The 16,561-nt window shown below is 33.5% G+C and overlaps 1 pseudogene; it reads right to left on the reverse strand.

The window, feature by feature from the left end:
- Positions 1-7,510: 7,510 nt before the first annotated feature.
- Positions 7,511-7,810, reverse strand: LOC141520297 (immediate early response 3-interacting protein 1 pseudogene; annotated as a pseudogene).
- Positions 7,811-16,561: the final 8,751 nt, after the last annotated feature.

Consider the following 16,561-nt stretch of genomic DNA (forward strand, 5'->3'; position numbering starts at 1 on the left):
CTACAGTTTGTTTAGCCATTCCCCAATTGAAAGACATTCACTTAATTTCCATTCCTTTGCCACCACAAACAGGGCTGCTATGAATATTTTTGTATAAGTGATGTTTTTACCATTTTTCATAATCTCTTCAGGGTATAGACCCAGGAGTGGTATTGCTGGATCAAAGGTTATGCACATTTTTGTTGCCCTTTGGGCATAATTCCAAATTGCTCTCCAGAAAGGTTGGATGAGTTCACATCTCTACCAATAATGTATTAGGGTCCCAGATTTCCCACATCCCATCCAATATTGATCATTGTCCTTTATGGTCATATTGGCCAGTCTGAGAGGTGTGAGGTGGTACTTCAAAGATGTTTTAATTTGCATTTCTCTAATAATTAGTGATTTAGAGCAATTTTTCATATGAATATGGATTGCTTTGATTTCTCATCTATAAATTGCCTTTGCATATCCTTTGACCATTTCTCAATTGAGGAATGGCCTGTTTTTTTTTTTAATTTGACTCAGTTCTCTGTATAGTTTAGAAATAAGTCCTTTGTCAGAAATACTACTTGTAAAAATTATTTCCCATTTTACTACATTTCTTTTGATCTTGGTTACAGTGATTTTGTCTATGCAAAAGCTTTTTAATTTAATGTACTGAAAATCATCTAGTTTATTTTTAATGATGTTCTCCATCTCTTCCTTGGTCATAAACCGCTTCCCTTTCCATAGATCTGATAGGTAAACTACTCCTTGATCTTCTAGTTTGCTTATAATATTGCTTTTTTATATCTAAGTCCTGTATCCATTTTGATCTTATCTTGGTATAGGGTGGGAGGTGTTGGTCTAGTCCAAGTTTCTTCCATACTAATTTCCAATTTTCCCAACAGTTTTTATTAAAAAGAGAGTTTTTATCCCAATAGCTAGACTCTTTGGGTTTATCAAACAGCAGATTACGATAATCATTTCCTGCTATTGCACCTGGTCTATTCCACTGATCCACCACTCTATTTCTTAGCCAATACCAGACAGTTTTGATGACTGACACTTTATAATATAATTTTACATCTGGTAAGTTTAAGCCACCTTCTTTTGTACTTTTTTCATTGAATATCTGAAAATTCTTGACTTTTTATTTCTCCGTATGAATTTACTTACAATTTTTTCTAACTGATTAAAGTAATAATTTGGAATTTTAATTGGTAGGGCACTTAACAAGTAATTTAGTTTTGGTAGAATTATCATTTTTATTATATTTGCTGGACCTGTCTATGAGAAGTTGTTATTTAAATCAGTTATTTAAATCTGATTTTATTTGTGAGAAGTGTTTTGTAATTTGTTTTCAAAAAGTTTTTGAGTCTGCCTTGGCAGGTAGACTCCCAGGTATTTTATATTGTCTGAGGCTACTCTTTCTAGTTCTTTCTGCTGTATCTTGCTAGTCATAGAAATGTTGAGGATTTATGAGGATTTATTTTATATCTTGCTACTTTGCTAAAGTTGCTAATTTATATATGTTATATATTCTTAAGACAGTTACCTGGGGCACTGAATTTATTTGACATAATCATGGCAATATAGCTTGGATATGCCAAAATACTGAATGAAGGTCATCCTGATTCCAAGCTTGACCTTGTATCTACTATTCAGTACATCCTCTCATTCTGTACATAAAAGTGAAGCATGCTAAGTGTTACCTCGCTCTCAGTTTTTAATCATTTGATATCTTTTTCTGTTTAGGTCACTCTTTTATATCACTTTTTGCATGCATATCATTTCTTCAAAATGCTCCTTTCTTTAAAAATTCATTGTTTTTTGATTTACTATTTTAAAGTGTGACCACATAAATGGCTTAATAGTGTTTAAGAGGTAGTTGCTCAAATTTATGCTAATAAATGGTTTAGAATCATTGATATGATGTTTAATATGCTAAAAGTGGTCCAGGTTTCAATTTGATTTTCTTTTTATGTTCAGTTCTGGGCCTTTTCCATCACCCACATACAATATATATCCTAAATTCTGTCTGTCTATCTATTGATGGACTAATTCAGTGGATTTTTCCATCTAATTCTATATAGTAATAGTTACATATAATAATATGGTTATTAAGTGTTTTTATTATTCACTTTGCTTTTACAACATGAATGGCTAGGCCAAGTTCTTTGGCACAACCATAATCCTTTTTTTGGCTCACTGGGAATAGTACGTTATCAATGATAAAAGGAGTGTCTGTAAAATCTATCCTTTTTTTAGACTTCATTTAGGATGCTTTCTACAATATTAGTCAAAACTCAGGCAAAAATAATGAGTTTTTTAATGTTTTGTTTAAAATTGATATCCAAAGTATCACTAAACAAAATTATTAGAATGATTTGCATATTATCTTTGTGGGAAGAATCTCTTCAAGGATGCATTTTTTCTAATGAATTTTTTTTTTAAATCAGTGAGGAATAAACAGTGCTATCATATGCTCTATAACTTGAAGTAGATTATGTCTATGTAATTTTGTTGTTCTATACAAAACAATCTGAAAAACCTATTTGCTTCTATTGGTCAAGATGACCTTGATGTGTGCACAAATTTCCTTTACAAAGATTTTATAAGATTAGGAAGGTAAGCACTTGGATCAATCAAGCAACATTTATCAAGTGCCTACCATTATACTAAGCACTATGCTAAGCAGTGGGGATATGAAAAGAGGCAAAAGACAGTCCTTGACCTCAAGGAGCTTTCAATCTAATGAAGGCAATAATATGCAAATAAATACATACAACATGAACTATATACAGGATAAATAAGAAGTAGTTTTACAAAGGAAGAAACTGGATTTAAGAGGGGTTAGGGAAGAGGAGTTGTGGATAGTGAGATTTTATTTGGAACTTAAAGGAAGTCAGAGAAAGTTTACATGGAGGAAGGAGAGCATTCCAGGAATTGGGGATAAAGAGAATACCTGGAATGAAGAGATGAAATGTCTTGCTATCTATACCAGTCAGCATGCTGGGTCACTGGATGGAAGAGTCCATGTTGGTGAGTAAGGTATAAGAAAACTGGCTCACTAGCAAGAAGCTAGATTTGGAAGGTCTATGAATGTCAAATAGAGCATTTTGTACATGCTCCTGGAGGCATTAAGAAGTGATTGGAGTTAATTGAGAAGGGGGGTGGTGGTAACATTCTAGGAAAATCACTTTAGTATTTTAATGGAGAATGGATTAGAGTGGAAAGAGGAACGAGGCAGGCAGACCAACCAGCAATTTATTGTAATATCATGGGTATAAGTTAATAAGGACATGCACCAAAGTGGTGGCAGTGTCAGAGGATGTAAGGGAGTGTATTTGAGAGGTGAAATCAGGAGACGAGGGCCACAGCTTAAATATGGAGGTGTAGGAGATAGTAAAGAATCTGGGTAGACTCCTAGGTTTTAGGATGATGATGATGAGTCCTCTGAGTAAAAGGGAAGAAGGGGCAAGGGGATAGAGTTTAGGCAAAAAGATGAGTTCTGTTTTAGTCATATGAAGTTTAAGATGTCTGGAAGGTTGTTCATTGAATTGGAGAATGGCTAAACAAGTTATGGTACATGAATATTATGGAATATTATTGTTCTAAAAGAAACTATAAATGTTCAGACTCTAGAGAAGCATGCAATGGGTTACAGTATCTGATGCTGAGTGAAAGGAGCAGAACCAAGAGAACAATGTATACATTAACAACATCATGAGATGATCAACTTGATGGAGGCAACTCCTCTTAGCAGTTCAGAAAGCCAGGACAACCATATTAGACCATCTATGGACAATGTTATTCCCATCCAGAGGAAGAAAGACAAAACAAAATAAAAATACCCAACCCTTCAGAAGCTGATGAACACTTTATAAAAATTATCTCTTATGTATCTCTTTCCCTTAATCCTAATTCCTCATACCAAAATAACTAATCTGTAATCATTTTTATTAAAAATATGTATATACATATACATATACATATGTATATATTAACTGTTCACTGCTGAGGGGAGGGGGTGAGAAGGGAGGGTAGAAGGAAATTTTGTAACTTAAATATATATATACATACATAAGTTATATACAATACATACATACTATATATATATATATATATATATATGTATGTACATTTGGATGAAAAAAAAGATGTTTGGAGGGCAGTTGGACATGGGGAAATGGAGGTCAACAGAGAGACTGGGACAGGAAAGGTAGATTTGAGAAACAGCAGCTTAAGAGTTGGTAATTAAATTCATGGGAGCTAATGACGTCACCAAATGAAGTAGTTAGAGAGACAAGAGAAAGCATGGGAGAGTACCCTATGAGACATCTTTGGTTAGAGGGTATGATTTGGAGGGCGATCCAACAAAGGAGACTGAGAAGGGAAAAGAACCAGAAGAGAGTAATATCCCAAAAACCTAGAGAGAAGAGAGTATCAAAGAGAAGAGAGTGAACAATAGTATCACAATCTACAGAGAAGTCAAGGAAGACTGGGAAAAGACTATTGGATTTGGCAACAAATAAATTAGACTTTGAAGAGAGCAGTTTTGGTATAATAATAATGTCACATCAAAGACTGAAAGTGGTCAAAGGAAGTGAGGAAGAGGGGAGAAGAGAGAATTCTCAGGGAATGGCCTCAATTTTCTTTTCTGTAAAATATGAGGCGAGATTCTTATCTGATAGGGGCAGCTAGGTGTCACAGTGGATAGAGCACGGGCCTTGGAGTCAGGAGAATCTGAGTTCAAATCTGACCTCAGACACTTAATAATACATAATTGTATGACCTTGAGCAAGTCACTTAACCCCACTGCCTTGCCAAAAAAAGAAAAGAGCTACAGGAAAATATGAGGATGGTTGAAAAGATTTAAAAAAGCCACAATGGAGAACTGGAGAACAGGAGAATTGATAAAGGAGATATAGCAGGATTGCCTAACAGCAGTGAGGACTTAACTGAAGTTATATAACATAAATTTGTAGTGGACTCAGTCACATTAACATTCAGGTGCATGTGTGTTGGAGCAAAGGAAACAAATGGAGAGAGTGATCCGAGGTTGAGGCTTGGCTTGACTGGGGGCAATTGGCAATATGATAAAGGTGCTAGTTGAGAAAGACAGTGTTGAAATGAATTGGATCACCAAGAAATTTAGCTAGGAAGAAGGGGAGGGAGTGGCTAGGTCAGGGGAGAGGATCTGGGAAAGAACAGCGGTGTGAAGGAAGAAAGGGCTGTTCTCTACATTGGAGGTTCTCCACATCCCATTTCGGACATTGGGATGACAATCGGAGGTAACAGATGTCTTGTGTTGGTAAATATATTTACAAGTGGTTCTTCTGTAGCAGATGAAGGAATGCTTAGCTTGGTCCCTTGCAGACTTTCCACAGGTGCCATGCTGTGACCATTAGGACTTTAGCATACTCATGGTCTGAGGTCTTCTCATCAGTTTCAGTAATTGGTTTCTTCTTCTCCTCTTATCACCCTTATTTTTTGGTAACAGTATACTCTATGATCTTTTCTATTTCTTAAAAAAAAATTTATCAGAATTTTTTTCCCAATTTTTTAACATTTTTATTTAAAATTTAGAGTCCCAAATTCTATCCCTCCCAACCCCTCCTTGAGACAGTAAACAAAGATGACTCAAATAAAATAAAAAAATCTGTATTCAATCAAAATCAGTTCTTTCTCTGGAAGTGAAAGCATACTATTGTATGCTTCATCATTAGTCTTTTGGGATAGTTTAGATTGCTGAGAATGATTAAGGCTTTCCAAGTTCTTCATCAAACAATATTGCTATTACTGTGTAAAAAATTGTCCTGGTTCTGTTCACCTCACTATGCAATCAGTTCAAGTAAGTCTTTTTAGGTTTTTCTGAAATCATCCCTGTTTGTCATTTCTTATAGCACAATATATACATATATATATATATATGTATATTCCATTACCATTAGGGATAATATCTTGTTTAATTATTTCCCAATTGAAAAACATTCCCATTATTTTCAATTCTTAGCTATCACAAAGAGCTGCTATATATATTTTTTTTGTACAAATAGGTTATTTTCCCTTTTTGGGGAAATCTTTGGGTATGGACCTAGTGGTATTGCTGGATCAAAGGGCATGCGCAGATTTATAACCCTTGAGGCATAATTTCGAATTGCTCTAGAGAATAGTTGGATAAGTTCATGACTCCAATAATACATTAGTGTCCCCATTTTTCCACATCCCTCTTTTTCATAGTTTGGTATGGCACTGAATAGATTAATTTAGGTAGAATGGTAATTTTTATTATATTGGTTCAGTCTACCTATGAGCAATTAATATTTTTCCAATTGTTTAGATTGAACTTTATTTGTGTGAAAAAAATCTTTTACAGTAGTGTTCATATAGTTCTGGGATTTTTCTTCCTCAGTATTTTATACTGTCTATAGTTATTTTAAATGGAATTTCCCTTTTTACCTCTTGTTGCTGGAATCTATTGGTAAAAAAAATGCTGATTATTTATGTGAGTTTATTTTATATCCTATGCTCTCTAGTGCTTTTAATAGAAATGTATTTTGTCAAAGTTTTTTTCAGCATCTGTTGAGATAATTGCATGATTTCTGTTGCTTTTGTTACTGATATGTCCAATTATGTTAATGGATTTCCTAATATCAAACCAATCTTGCATTCCTGGTATAAACCCTATCTTTTCATAGCATATGATCTTTGCAATATATTGCTATAATCTTTTTACTATTATTTTATTTGCATAATATTAACTAGGGAACTTGGTCTATAATTGTCTTTCTCTGTTTTGACTCTTCCTGGTTTGGGTATCAGTACCATATTTGTGTGATAAAAGAATATGGTAGGACTCCTTTACCTATTTTTCCAAATAGCTTACATAGTATTAGAATTAATTGTTCTTTAAATGTTTAGTAGAATTTGTTTGTGAATTCATCTAGTTCTGGTAATTTGTTCTTAGGGAGTTCATTGGTGGCTTGCTCAATTTCTTTTTCTAAGATTGGGTTGAGTATTTTATTTCTTCTGTTAATCTTTTGTAGATTATATATAAATATATATATATATTTCATTTTAATTATCAAATTTATTGGCATATAATTGGGTTCCTAATAATGATAATAATAATTTGGTTTTCTTCTTTATTTCTTTTTTTTTTCAGGGGCAGAATTCAACATGCTTTAATTATTAAAAAAAAATTGAAATTTAACTTGGGTGAAGGACCCTCTTCTCAATAACAGCTTTGTCACTGGAAAATATTCTAGAAATTCATCCCTGAGAAGTGAAAAATTGAAACCAAAAAACAATTTTGTACCCTTTTAACAATCATTAAGATAGCATGGGTTATTATTAAATTAGTGAACAAATCTGAACCAGTCCTGCTCCAAAGACCTGGTCTTTTGTAATGAAACAGCAAGAGGAACAATAAAATATCGGATAAATAGAAACTATTGTTTTCTTGTCACCTTTGTTGTTTCCTTCAAGTGCAAACTTGGCCAGCTAAGCCACACATTCCAATAAGGACTGAAGTAATGGCTTCTGCTGGTTTCTCCATTTCTGGTTCTCCAATTTTTTGTTTCATCACCGAAGTTCATCCAAACAATAAAAGTAACACAATTGCAATTGAATTTACTATTATCAGTGGCACTCTCATAACTGTTCGTACTGATCAAATAAGGTTCATTAGCTGTGATTTAATTCCTGGCTCCTCTCCAAATCCTCCAATTCCCTGGTCTGTTCCCCAGCCAATGTTCTTGAGGAAGAGCTACTCATGCAGCACGGTGATGGCTTTGACGCAGAGCAGGGCGGCCTGCAGCAGCAAGTACAGGGTGAAGGCCATGGCCACAGCCCCACCGGCCACCCCGCAGCCCACTTCTTTATTTCTTAAAATCAAGTTAACTAATGATTTATCTTTTTTTTTCATAAAACCAGCTTCTAATTTTAGTAATTCAATGGCTTTCTTATTTTCAATTTTATTAATCCCTTCCTTTGTGAACCTATCCTTGCTTGTAACATTCTGAGAAATGATTCTTTTTTTAAGTTTTAAAAATTATATTTATTTAAAGCAATGGGATTAAATGACTTGCCCAAAGTCGCATAGCTAGGTAATTATTAAGTATCTGAGGTTGGATTTGAATTCAGATCCTCCTGACTCCAGGGTGGTACTCTATCCATTATCCACTGCACCCCCTAGATGCCCCCAAGAACTGATTCTTGAGAGACTTTATTAGGCTATTCCCTCCAAACTGCATTTATTTTGTATTTATTTGGCCTTTTTAGGATATACTCCCAGACTTCATTGTTCCAAGTACTATTTTCTTATGTAGTATATAAAGCTCTGAGGTAGTTGAGTCTGAATGTGTTAATTTCACTACTGATATTGACCAGAAAAGAGTCATGAATGGGATATGGGATTTGTTCAAATTCTTACCAATTTATATATATATATATATATATATCTATTAGTTTCATCTACAAATAGTTTAAAAATGACATGATTTATATGACTTATGCCTAAAATTCCTCAATCTCATTTTCTTTTCCTGTTTTTATCTTCCCTCTCCCACTATTTACTCATTCTTTTTCATGGTATTTTTTAAATGTAAAATACAAAAAATTTTCAGTTCAGTCTTTAAATTGGTGCTTCATTGATTGCTACAATTTTCCTTGACAAAGAGGTCAAATGTTTGTTACTTAAGGCAGTTTCTGGACTCTTTCAACCTCTTCTTTATGGTGATTATTTTGCATTTATTTCAATTCTCTAATAAACAATAATTAATATTTTTATCAATGGGAGGTCAGCAGGTTAGATTCTAATTGGAATCTATAGATTGCTATAAACAAATAGCCTATCTATATCTTTATCCTAATTTGCTATTGATTTTAACATTTGCATTAAGCAATAACAATCTGATTCCAACTAATTAAACAGCTAATTCTGAAATTATTTCTTTCATTAAGAAATTGAAATGTGATAGAAAGAATACTGGATATGAAGTCAGAGAATGAGAGTTTGAACTGTATCTCTATGTACTACCTTGGGAAACTTAGGAGTACCCAGACTTTTCACATCCCTGGACCTTAATTTCATTTTATAGGAGGTTGCATTAGATGAACTGAAAGGTCCCTTCTAAACATATTTTCTTTTAGATAAAATTAGTCGTTTCTTCTGATATTTGGTGCTCACCAGATCTTGTATCCTTTGACTTACTTATTAAAAACAATATTTTTGATATACAAACATGATGCTCTTGCAAAGTATTCAAAACTTTGGCCTCATTTCTTAACTGAATTTTGCAATATAATTTTCATGGTTCCCAAAAATTAGCAACATGAAATCAATTCCTTCCAACTGAATTATCAATTTCTAATGTTTCAAAGATTCATTTTCTTTTCCTTAAGCCATTTCACATTGCATTTTTAAAGCAGTTTAATTCAATTAAATATATAAATTGCTTAACACTTGTAACTTATAGGCAACTGATGGTCTCTTTGCAAATATTATTGTGCCTCAATATTTCCATTTGCATGTAGGGAAACAAAGAAGTATTTATAGATCACTTTGCCTTTCACAAAATTCATTTAAAAATATTTCAAGTGGGTTTTTTTTAGTATGCTTGACTCAGTAAATGAAAATGACATTATATCTTATTTGTTTATTAAAATTCACTTACTTAGCTTTGGAGAAACGACTTACCTCAGGTGCTATTACAGACAAAAATAAATGATTGAAAAACTATAAGAAATCATGACATCTTTTTGCAGATCTTTCCTTTATTAAAGTCAAAGTACAACATTTTTCAGGATGTTTGAAGAACAAATCAGTAGAGTTCAAGACCTGGAAGGTCCCAAACTAAGCTAGAAATGCCTCTAAGTATGAGCCCAGGGATAGACTCAGTGTGTATTATTTGAAATCCTTACTAGTTAAGTTCAGAGTGACTCACCATCAGAAGGCAGGCCAGCAATTTTTATTAATTATTATTATTGTTGCTATCACATCATTATAACTTTTTTTTGGCCACAGCAATTCAAAGAGATCAAAACGCATAGATGTGGAAGAATTCTAGCATATTTCAATAGGAAAAACTTCCCCACTAATACCATTTCATATCATCTGTGCTCTTTTCTTCTTACTTCCCTAGTCAAGACTATTTTTCCAAAGCAACTAACAGGGATAAGCTCTTTTGCATTTTCTTTAGCCTTAATGATATGGTGAACAGCAAATTCATATCAACAGCTCATCCAATTCAATACAACAAATATTTATTAAATACTTATTTTGTGCAAGTCATTATGCTAGACCCTGGGGAACCAAAGTGAACTCATAGATTATGAATTCATATAATAAATTTAGAGCTGCAAGGAGCACCAGAAGTCTTATTATCCAACTCCCTCGCATTACTGAAAACTGAGAAAACTGAGGCCTAGAGAGGTTTATTGTCTTGCCTCAAGTCACACAAGTGGTAAGGGACTGAAGCAGGATTTGAATCTAGGTCTTCAGAGTCTAAATCCACTATTCTTTTTCTGTTTCATAATGAGACCTTTTTAAAAACATTCTTCTCTGTTTGGGAACCATGGCATTAGTTGAGAATCATTAGATTATCAGGATATCTCCCTTGAAAAGAAAATAAACTACCTGACAACAGAGGTCTTTTCTTTGTCTTTTCTCATTTTTTTGACATTGTAGCCTTAGTATATACTAGACCCTTAATGGATGTTTGTTCAATGTAACTGAATGGGCTTAAAATTAAATTCCCAAGGATACACAAGGTGTTCCCAGAGAGATGATTAACAAATAACTTATTATGCACCTTTCTCTATGTTTCTGACAAAACTTGATATGGCAAAAATAAAGTATTTGACAAAAAGAAACATGGCAGCATGGAATGTGGTCAGGCTCTACTATTTTCAGAAAGCAACCTGCTTCCTTGGAAAAGACAACACACTCACCTGTTCACTCATAGTTGAAAATGGAGTTATACTTCGGAAATAAGAGAATAATGTCAGGAACCTAAAGAGGACTATGTTAGGAAACAAAAGTTGAATGACACTTATTCAGTTAATGCAATTTTTTGGCTTTATTTTTGTTAAAAAATTTTCAAGTTTCATTGTTATAAAATCTAGTCATATATGTGTATGTGTGATTTGTTATTCCCAGGTTTTTATCACAAACTTTGAGAAACATGGCATAGGAAGTTTCAACAAAAGATCAAACTGTTTGCAAAATACATTAATGTTAAGAAAAGAGGTGATTAAGTATGAGAGTGACTCTCTAGGGAAAATATTTTATTTTGCCTTCATAAAAAATTGTTTTTCTTCTGCTGCTTTCTTTTCCTTCATAGAGAGGCTTAGATAAACCAAATATAATCCTAGAGGGTATTTAACAAGTAATAGATTCATGGAACCAGAAAAGTCTTTAGGGTCTATGTGATCCAGCCCTGTAGTTTTATGGATAAAGAAACAGGCACAGAGGTGTGAAATGTCTTCCCCAAATCTCACAATAAATTAGTGTTGAAAAGAAGCAATACTGGGGCAGCTAGGTGGCCCAGTGGATAGAGCATCAGCCCTGGAGTCATGAAGACCAGAGTCCAAATCCGGCCTCAGACATTTAATAATTACCTACCTGTGTGACCTTCAGCAAGTCACCTAACCCTATTGCCTTAAATAAATAAAATTTTAAAAAAAGAAACAATACTAAGACCTAAGTGTCTCAAACTCCCATTCAATTGAATTTTCTATCAAAATAAAGCACCTTTAAAAGTTTCTCAAATTTTTAGCTGTGAAAATTATTTTTCCCTGTTAGATTTATTTATTTTCATCCATATGCACATGTATATTTTTTAGTTATAAAATTTCCTTCCATGATCCCTTCTCACCCCCCCCAAAGGCAAACCATCAGGTTAGCATTGTACATACGTATTTTGATAAACATGTTTACAGATTAGTAATTAATTGTGAACATTATTCAAGGTATTTCAATTGAGGTATAATGGGAAAGAGTTAATCTGTAGTCAGGGAATCTGGTTTCAAAACCTGCTCTGGAGACTCACTACCTAAGAGGGTTTTTTTTTTTTTTACAGTCACTTGACTCAACCTTCTGGAATATAATTTATTTGTAAAGGAGAAAAACTTAGACTAGATGAGTTCTGAAGTCCTATTCAGAGGCTTCCCTTTTGGTCTGGAATAAAATATAAATTCCTTTGGTTAATATTGAAAACCCTAAACAATTTCAATTGTAACTCATTTTTCTAGAAAGATTTATTTTTCTTTCCTCTACACAATCTATGGTCTGGTCAAACCAGCTTACTTTTTGTCCCATATACAAGAAATTGCTGCTCCCATTTTTGTGCCATTGTATAATGAATAAAAACATTCTTTCCTCCAGTATTCATCTCTTGAAACACTTAAATTCTTCAGAATAAACCTCACCCTGAGGACTTTCCCAGTTCCCCCCATTGTTAGTTCTGTCTTGCCACCCAAGAAATTGTTTTGTCTATATTTTGTATTTATTGATGTGTATGCATGATGTTTTCCCTCAGAAGAATATATATATATATATATATATATATATATATATATATATATATATATATATATATACACACACACACTTCTCTCTATATATATATATAAAAAGAGATAGATAGATAATGTAAAATCCTTGATAGCGGAGACTTTTTTTTCTTTTTGTCATTCTACTGCAGCATTTTCCTCAATGTTCAGAATTGGGTAAGTTATTCTATGAACAAACTGTATGGAATTATGATTTTTAATTGGATAAGAAGTAGTTACTCTTAAAAATGTACTTTGTAAGGTGCTGAAGTTGTCTATAGACTATTTAGCCAGCCCTTCAGAATTCTCAGTATTTCAGTTGTTACCATGTTACTTGATTCCTCAAACTAGAGAAGATTCTTAAAGTTTTCATCTATCTAGTGTTGTCAAAGGAAAATCTTTTTTTTAACTTTAATAATAAGTATTTCTTGATGTTTATTGAAAAAATGAGAAATGCATCTTATAGATCAACCTAGAAGAAGTGGTACTGAGAGAAAAAAATCAATAGGACAGATCAAGATGTTCAGCATTGCTATAGAATATCTTGAATATACTGTTGCTTACTAGTAATCTAACTTTAGGTAAGTCACTTAACTTCTCTAGGATTCTGTTTCTTTATCTATAATATGAATTGCTTGGACTAAGTAATCCTCTAAGGCTCCTTCCTGTCTTAATCTATGATTTTTAATCTAATGATTGATAGTCCCATTAAAGGGCATGATGAAAATTTATGGCTTTTTAAAGGTACTTATTTGAATCTTTTGTATAGACTTATATTTAAATAAATATTGCATACATTTATATTTTCAAATGTATTTTTTTTTAGATTTTTTTCAAGGCAATGGGGTTAAGTGGCTTGCCCAAGGCCATATGGCTAGGTAATTATTAAGTGTCTGAGGTCAGCTTTCAAGCCAGGTACTCCTGACTCCAAGGCTGGTGCTCTATCCACTGTACCACCTAGACGCCCCAAAATGTATTTTTTTAATAAAACTGGAATAATAATATTGAGGCAGATATTGAAAGGTCTTAGCAAGGCAAAATTAGATACAACCTAAGTTTAAATCATTTATTAAAATGATTTGTATTTTAAAGCATGAAAAGGAAAATGCAAAAGAATTTGCATTATTTGGTACAAGGAGAGGTAAGAGTGAACTTTAATTGTCTACAGAACATTAAAGACAATTAAATCTGTTGCCTATATTCTGAGGGTAGGTTGAGTATATGTACTGAAATGACAACAGGGGGGATTTCAGTTAGACTTAGTATTTTGGAGTTCTTATTCACCTAGTGATTATTTTATCCAGATTCTTTACTTTATGGGTGCAGAATAGCGGAATTCCAGAGAGACCAAAAACTTGGCTTAACGTCATATACTTAGATGGTGATAGATGTGGAATTAGAATTTGCCTTCTAATCATCCTACCATCTACTTTCTATTATACTACTGCGAACCTCAAGACAAAACAAAGTTATGAAATGTCTTTTTTTGAGGGGGTGGGGAGAGGGAAATGAAGGATCAGCTTTGGAAGGACTTTTGGAGTCATGTGGTCCAACCCTTTCACTTTATAGATGAATTGATTGAGGATCAAAGATGTTCAATTGCTTGGTTCAGTACCATGCAGGTGATAAGTAGCAGAGTTAGGATTCAAACCTAGGTATATTTACTTCCAATTCAGGACTCTTGACTAGGATAGGGAAAGGATATGGGGAGAAAAAGATGAAGGGAGAAAGACTGGGGAAGAGGAAGAGCAAGACTACTTAGGACTCTTCTAGTCTCATAATCTTCCAACTACATATTCAAAACATATAGTTAGCTGAAGTCTCTTTTAAGGCAAGATGTTCATTGCAAACCGAGACTCTTGACAGCATCAGTATGTTGCTCTACACTGAACAATTTTAAGTGAAATTTTATGACATACATTTACAGTATAAGCAGTTTTTACTTTGTATTCTACTTAAAAACTTATTAAAAGTCCAGTATGAAAGTATTGAAATAAAGTCTCATTCCATTGTTGAAGTACCAATACAACTCATCAAGCCTTTATTAAGCATCTATAATTGCAAATTACTGGAATATGAAGTTAAAAAATAGCCCTGCCTTCAAGAAGTATAAGTTCTTTGGTAACTTAATTTTGTTTTCAGGATAAATTATATATAACTTAATTCTGACATAATAGACAAGCATCATTTATTGGTCAGCATATGTCTTGAACACTAAACCCATCATAACTAATTTTAACATTCCTCTGCAAATTATGGTTTTGTAATACATGAAAAATGAAAAAAGAAAACAGCAAAAAGTAAAAAAAAAAATCTGAAATATTTGCTGGAAGATCATTCATACCAACCTCTCTCTTTCTCTTTTCTTTCTCAAAAACACACAACACAACCATCTTTTAGAATAAAAAGCATGGTTCGTAAAGGACAATACTTGGAATACAACAGTTACCTAAACTCCCTGATTGACAGATGGATATCACATTAGATGAAAATGATAAGGGACTTAGTGACCTGAAGAATAACTTCCTCTTGACAGTGCCCTGACCCCTTGACCTGTAGCCTGATTCCTCTTAGCTTCACTAACACTGAGCAATTGTCACAGGTGTGGGATAAAAGACATCTTTGCAGAAGTGACCATTGACCAGAGATTTATTTCTTTTGATGACCACAAATGTGCTAGTCTGGTAAAGTCAAAAATTTTTGACCTCCTCTGACCTTTTAGGACATTAAAATTTCCCCAGGAGAAAGAAAATAAAAAGAAGTCACTAACAAAGAATGGCATTTTCTACTGGGATAGGAGATCCCAGTGGTAACAGAGAAGGTGCCTACTCATGAGGGCAGAGTGATGGTAAATTATGTTATTGTCATTACCCATGAAAGCTTGTTTCTCTCATAACTGTGACACCGATCTAATAATGAAGACTCTTCCCACAATAGACTCCATGGATTTTTTAAAAAATAATTATTAGTAAACTCTTTACTATGTCATACTCTGGAAGTATGTCCTATTCTGAGATGATTCTTTTGTATTTATATGCTAATTACCTTCTTTTCAGAAGAAGTCAGTTCTTTGAATTTTATTTAAATGTTCTGAAGGTAGTGGCTGTAACAGTGCTCATGGATGACACTGGTGACAATTGTGATTCCTTACAGAAGTTTGTGCCGCCTCCTGTGAGAAAACGCATTTTATTCTCTGGCTCTTTTTTTATTCCTAGCCACACAAATGGGGAATTCAGAAAACACTAAGAAATACAATGGGCTATGCAAATATGTAATGGAAAGGTAGATTATTACAAGGAAAAAACCAAATGACTCCATCACCGATTAACATGAAGTCAATACAGTCACATGTCCACATTTTGTGTTGTGCTATATAAAAAGAAAAAAATCCCAGAAGAATATCTTTTAGCAGGGAACTGAAAATGTCTTTAAATGTCATTAAAATGAAGTCAATGTAGGAACCTACCAGTGTTTGCAAAATGTTTCATCATGAAAGAACACAGTCAAGTTTTTCAACACCTGCTACAAAGAAGTAGTGCATGCAATTATTGTGTTTATTGGGGAGTATAATACCAGAATCATCCAAATATTTGTTCACTAAATATGAAGGAACAAAAACAAGGTCTTAAATACAATAGACTTCCAGGATCCAATTTCCATTCAGAACTGTAGAGCTTTAAGAGACCACTATGTAAAAGGCACAAATTACTCTGAAATTCGTTGAGGGTTCTCATTCAGGTCGTAGGTCTTGCCCTTTGGTTATTATTCATCCACAACATGCTTTGATGAGTAATATGACACTAAATTACTATATACAAGCCTTAGGATAATCATCCAAGTCAAATACAAAGATTATATTACTCTTCAATCCAGTGGCTATAGGTGGGTCTTGTTTAGTCCCTCACGAAAGGTGTAGCCAAACCCATCTGTTTCTCATCAGTCACACTTGCTTATTATTAAATCATGAAAAATATAAGGGATTATTTTCATGTAACTTATTGTCATGCACACTCACTCTAATAATGCCTTCCTCCTAGAC

Source organism: Macrotis lagotis, chromosome 4 (assembly GCF_037893015.1).
Source record: "Macrotis lagotis isolate mMagLag1 chromosome 4, bilby.v1.9.chrom.fasta, whole genome shotgun sequence".
NCBI classification, from domain to species: domain Eukaryota; kingdom Metazoa; phylum Chordata; class Mammalia; order Peramelemorphia; family Peramelidae; genus Macrotis; species Macrotis lagotis.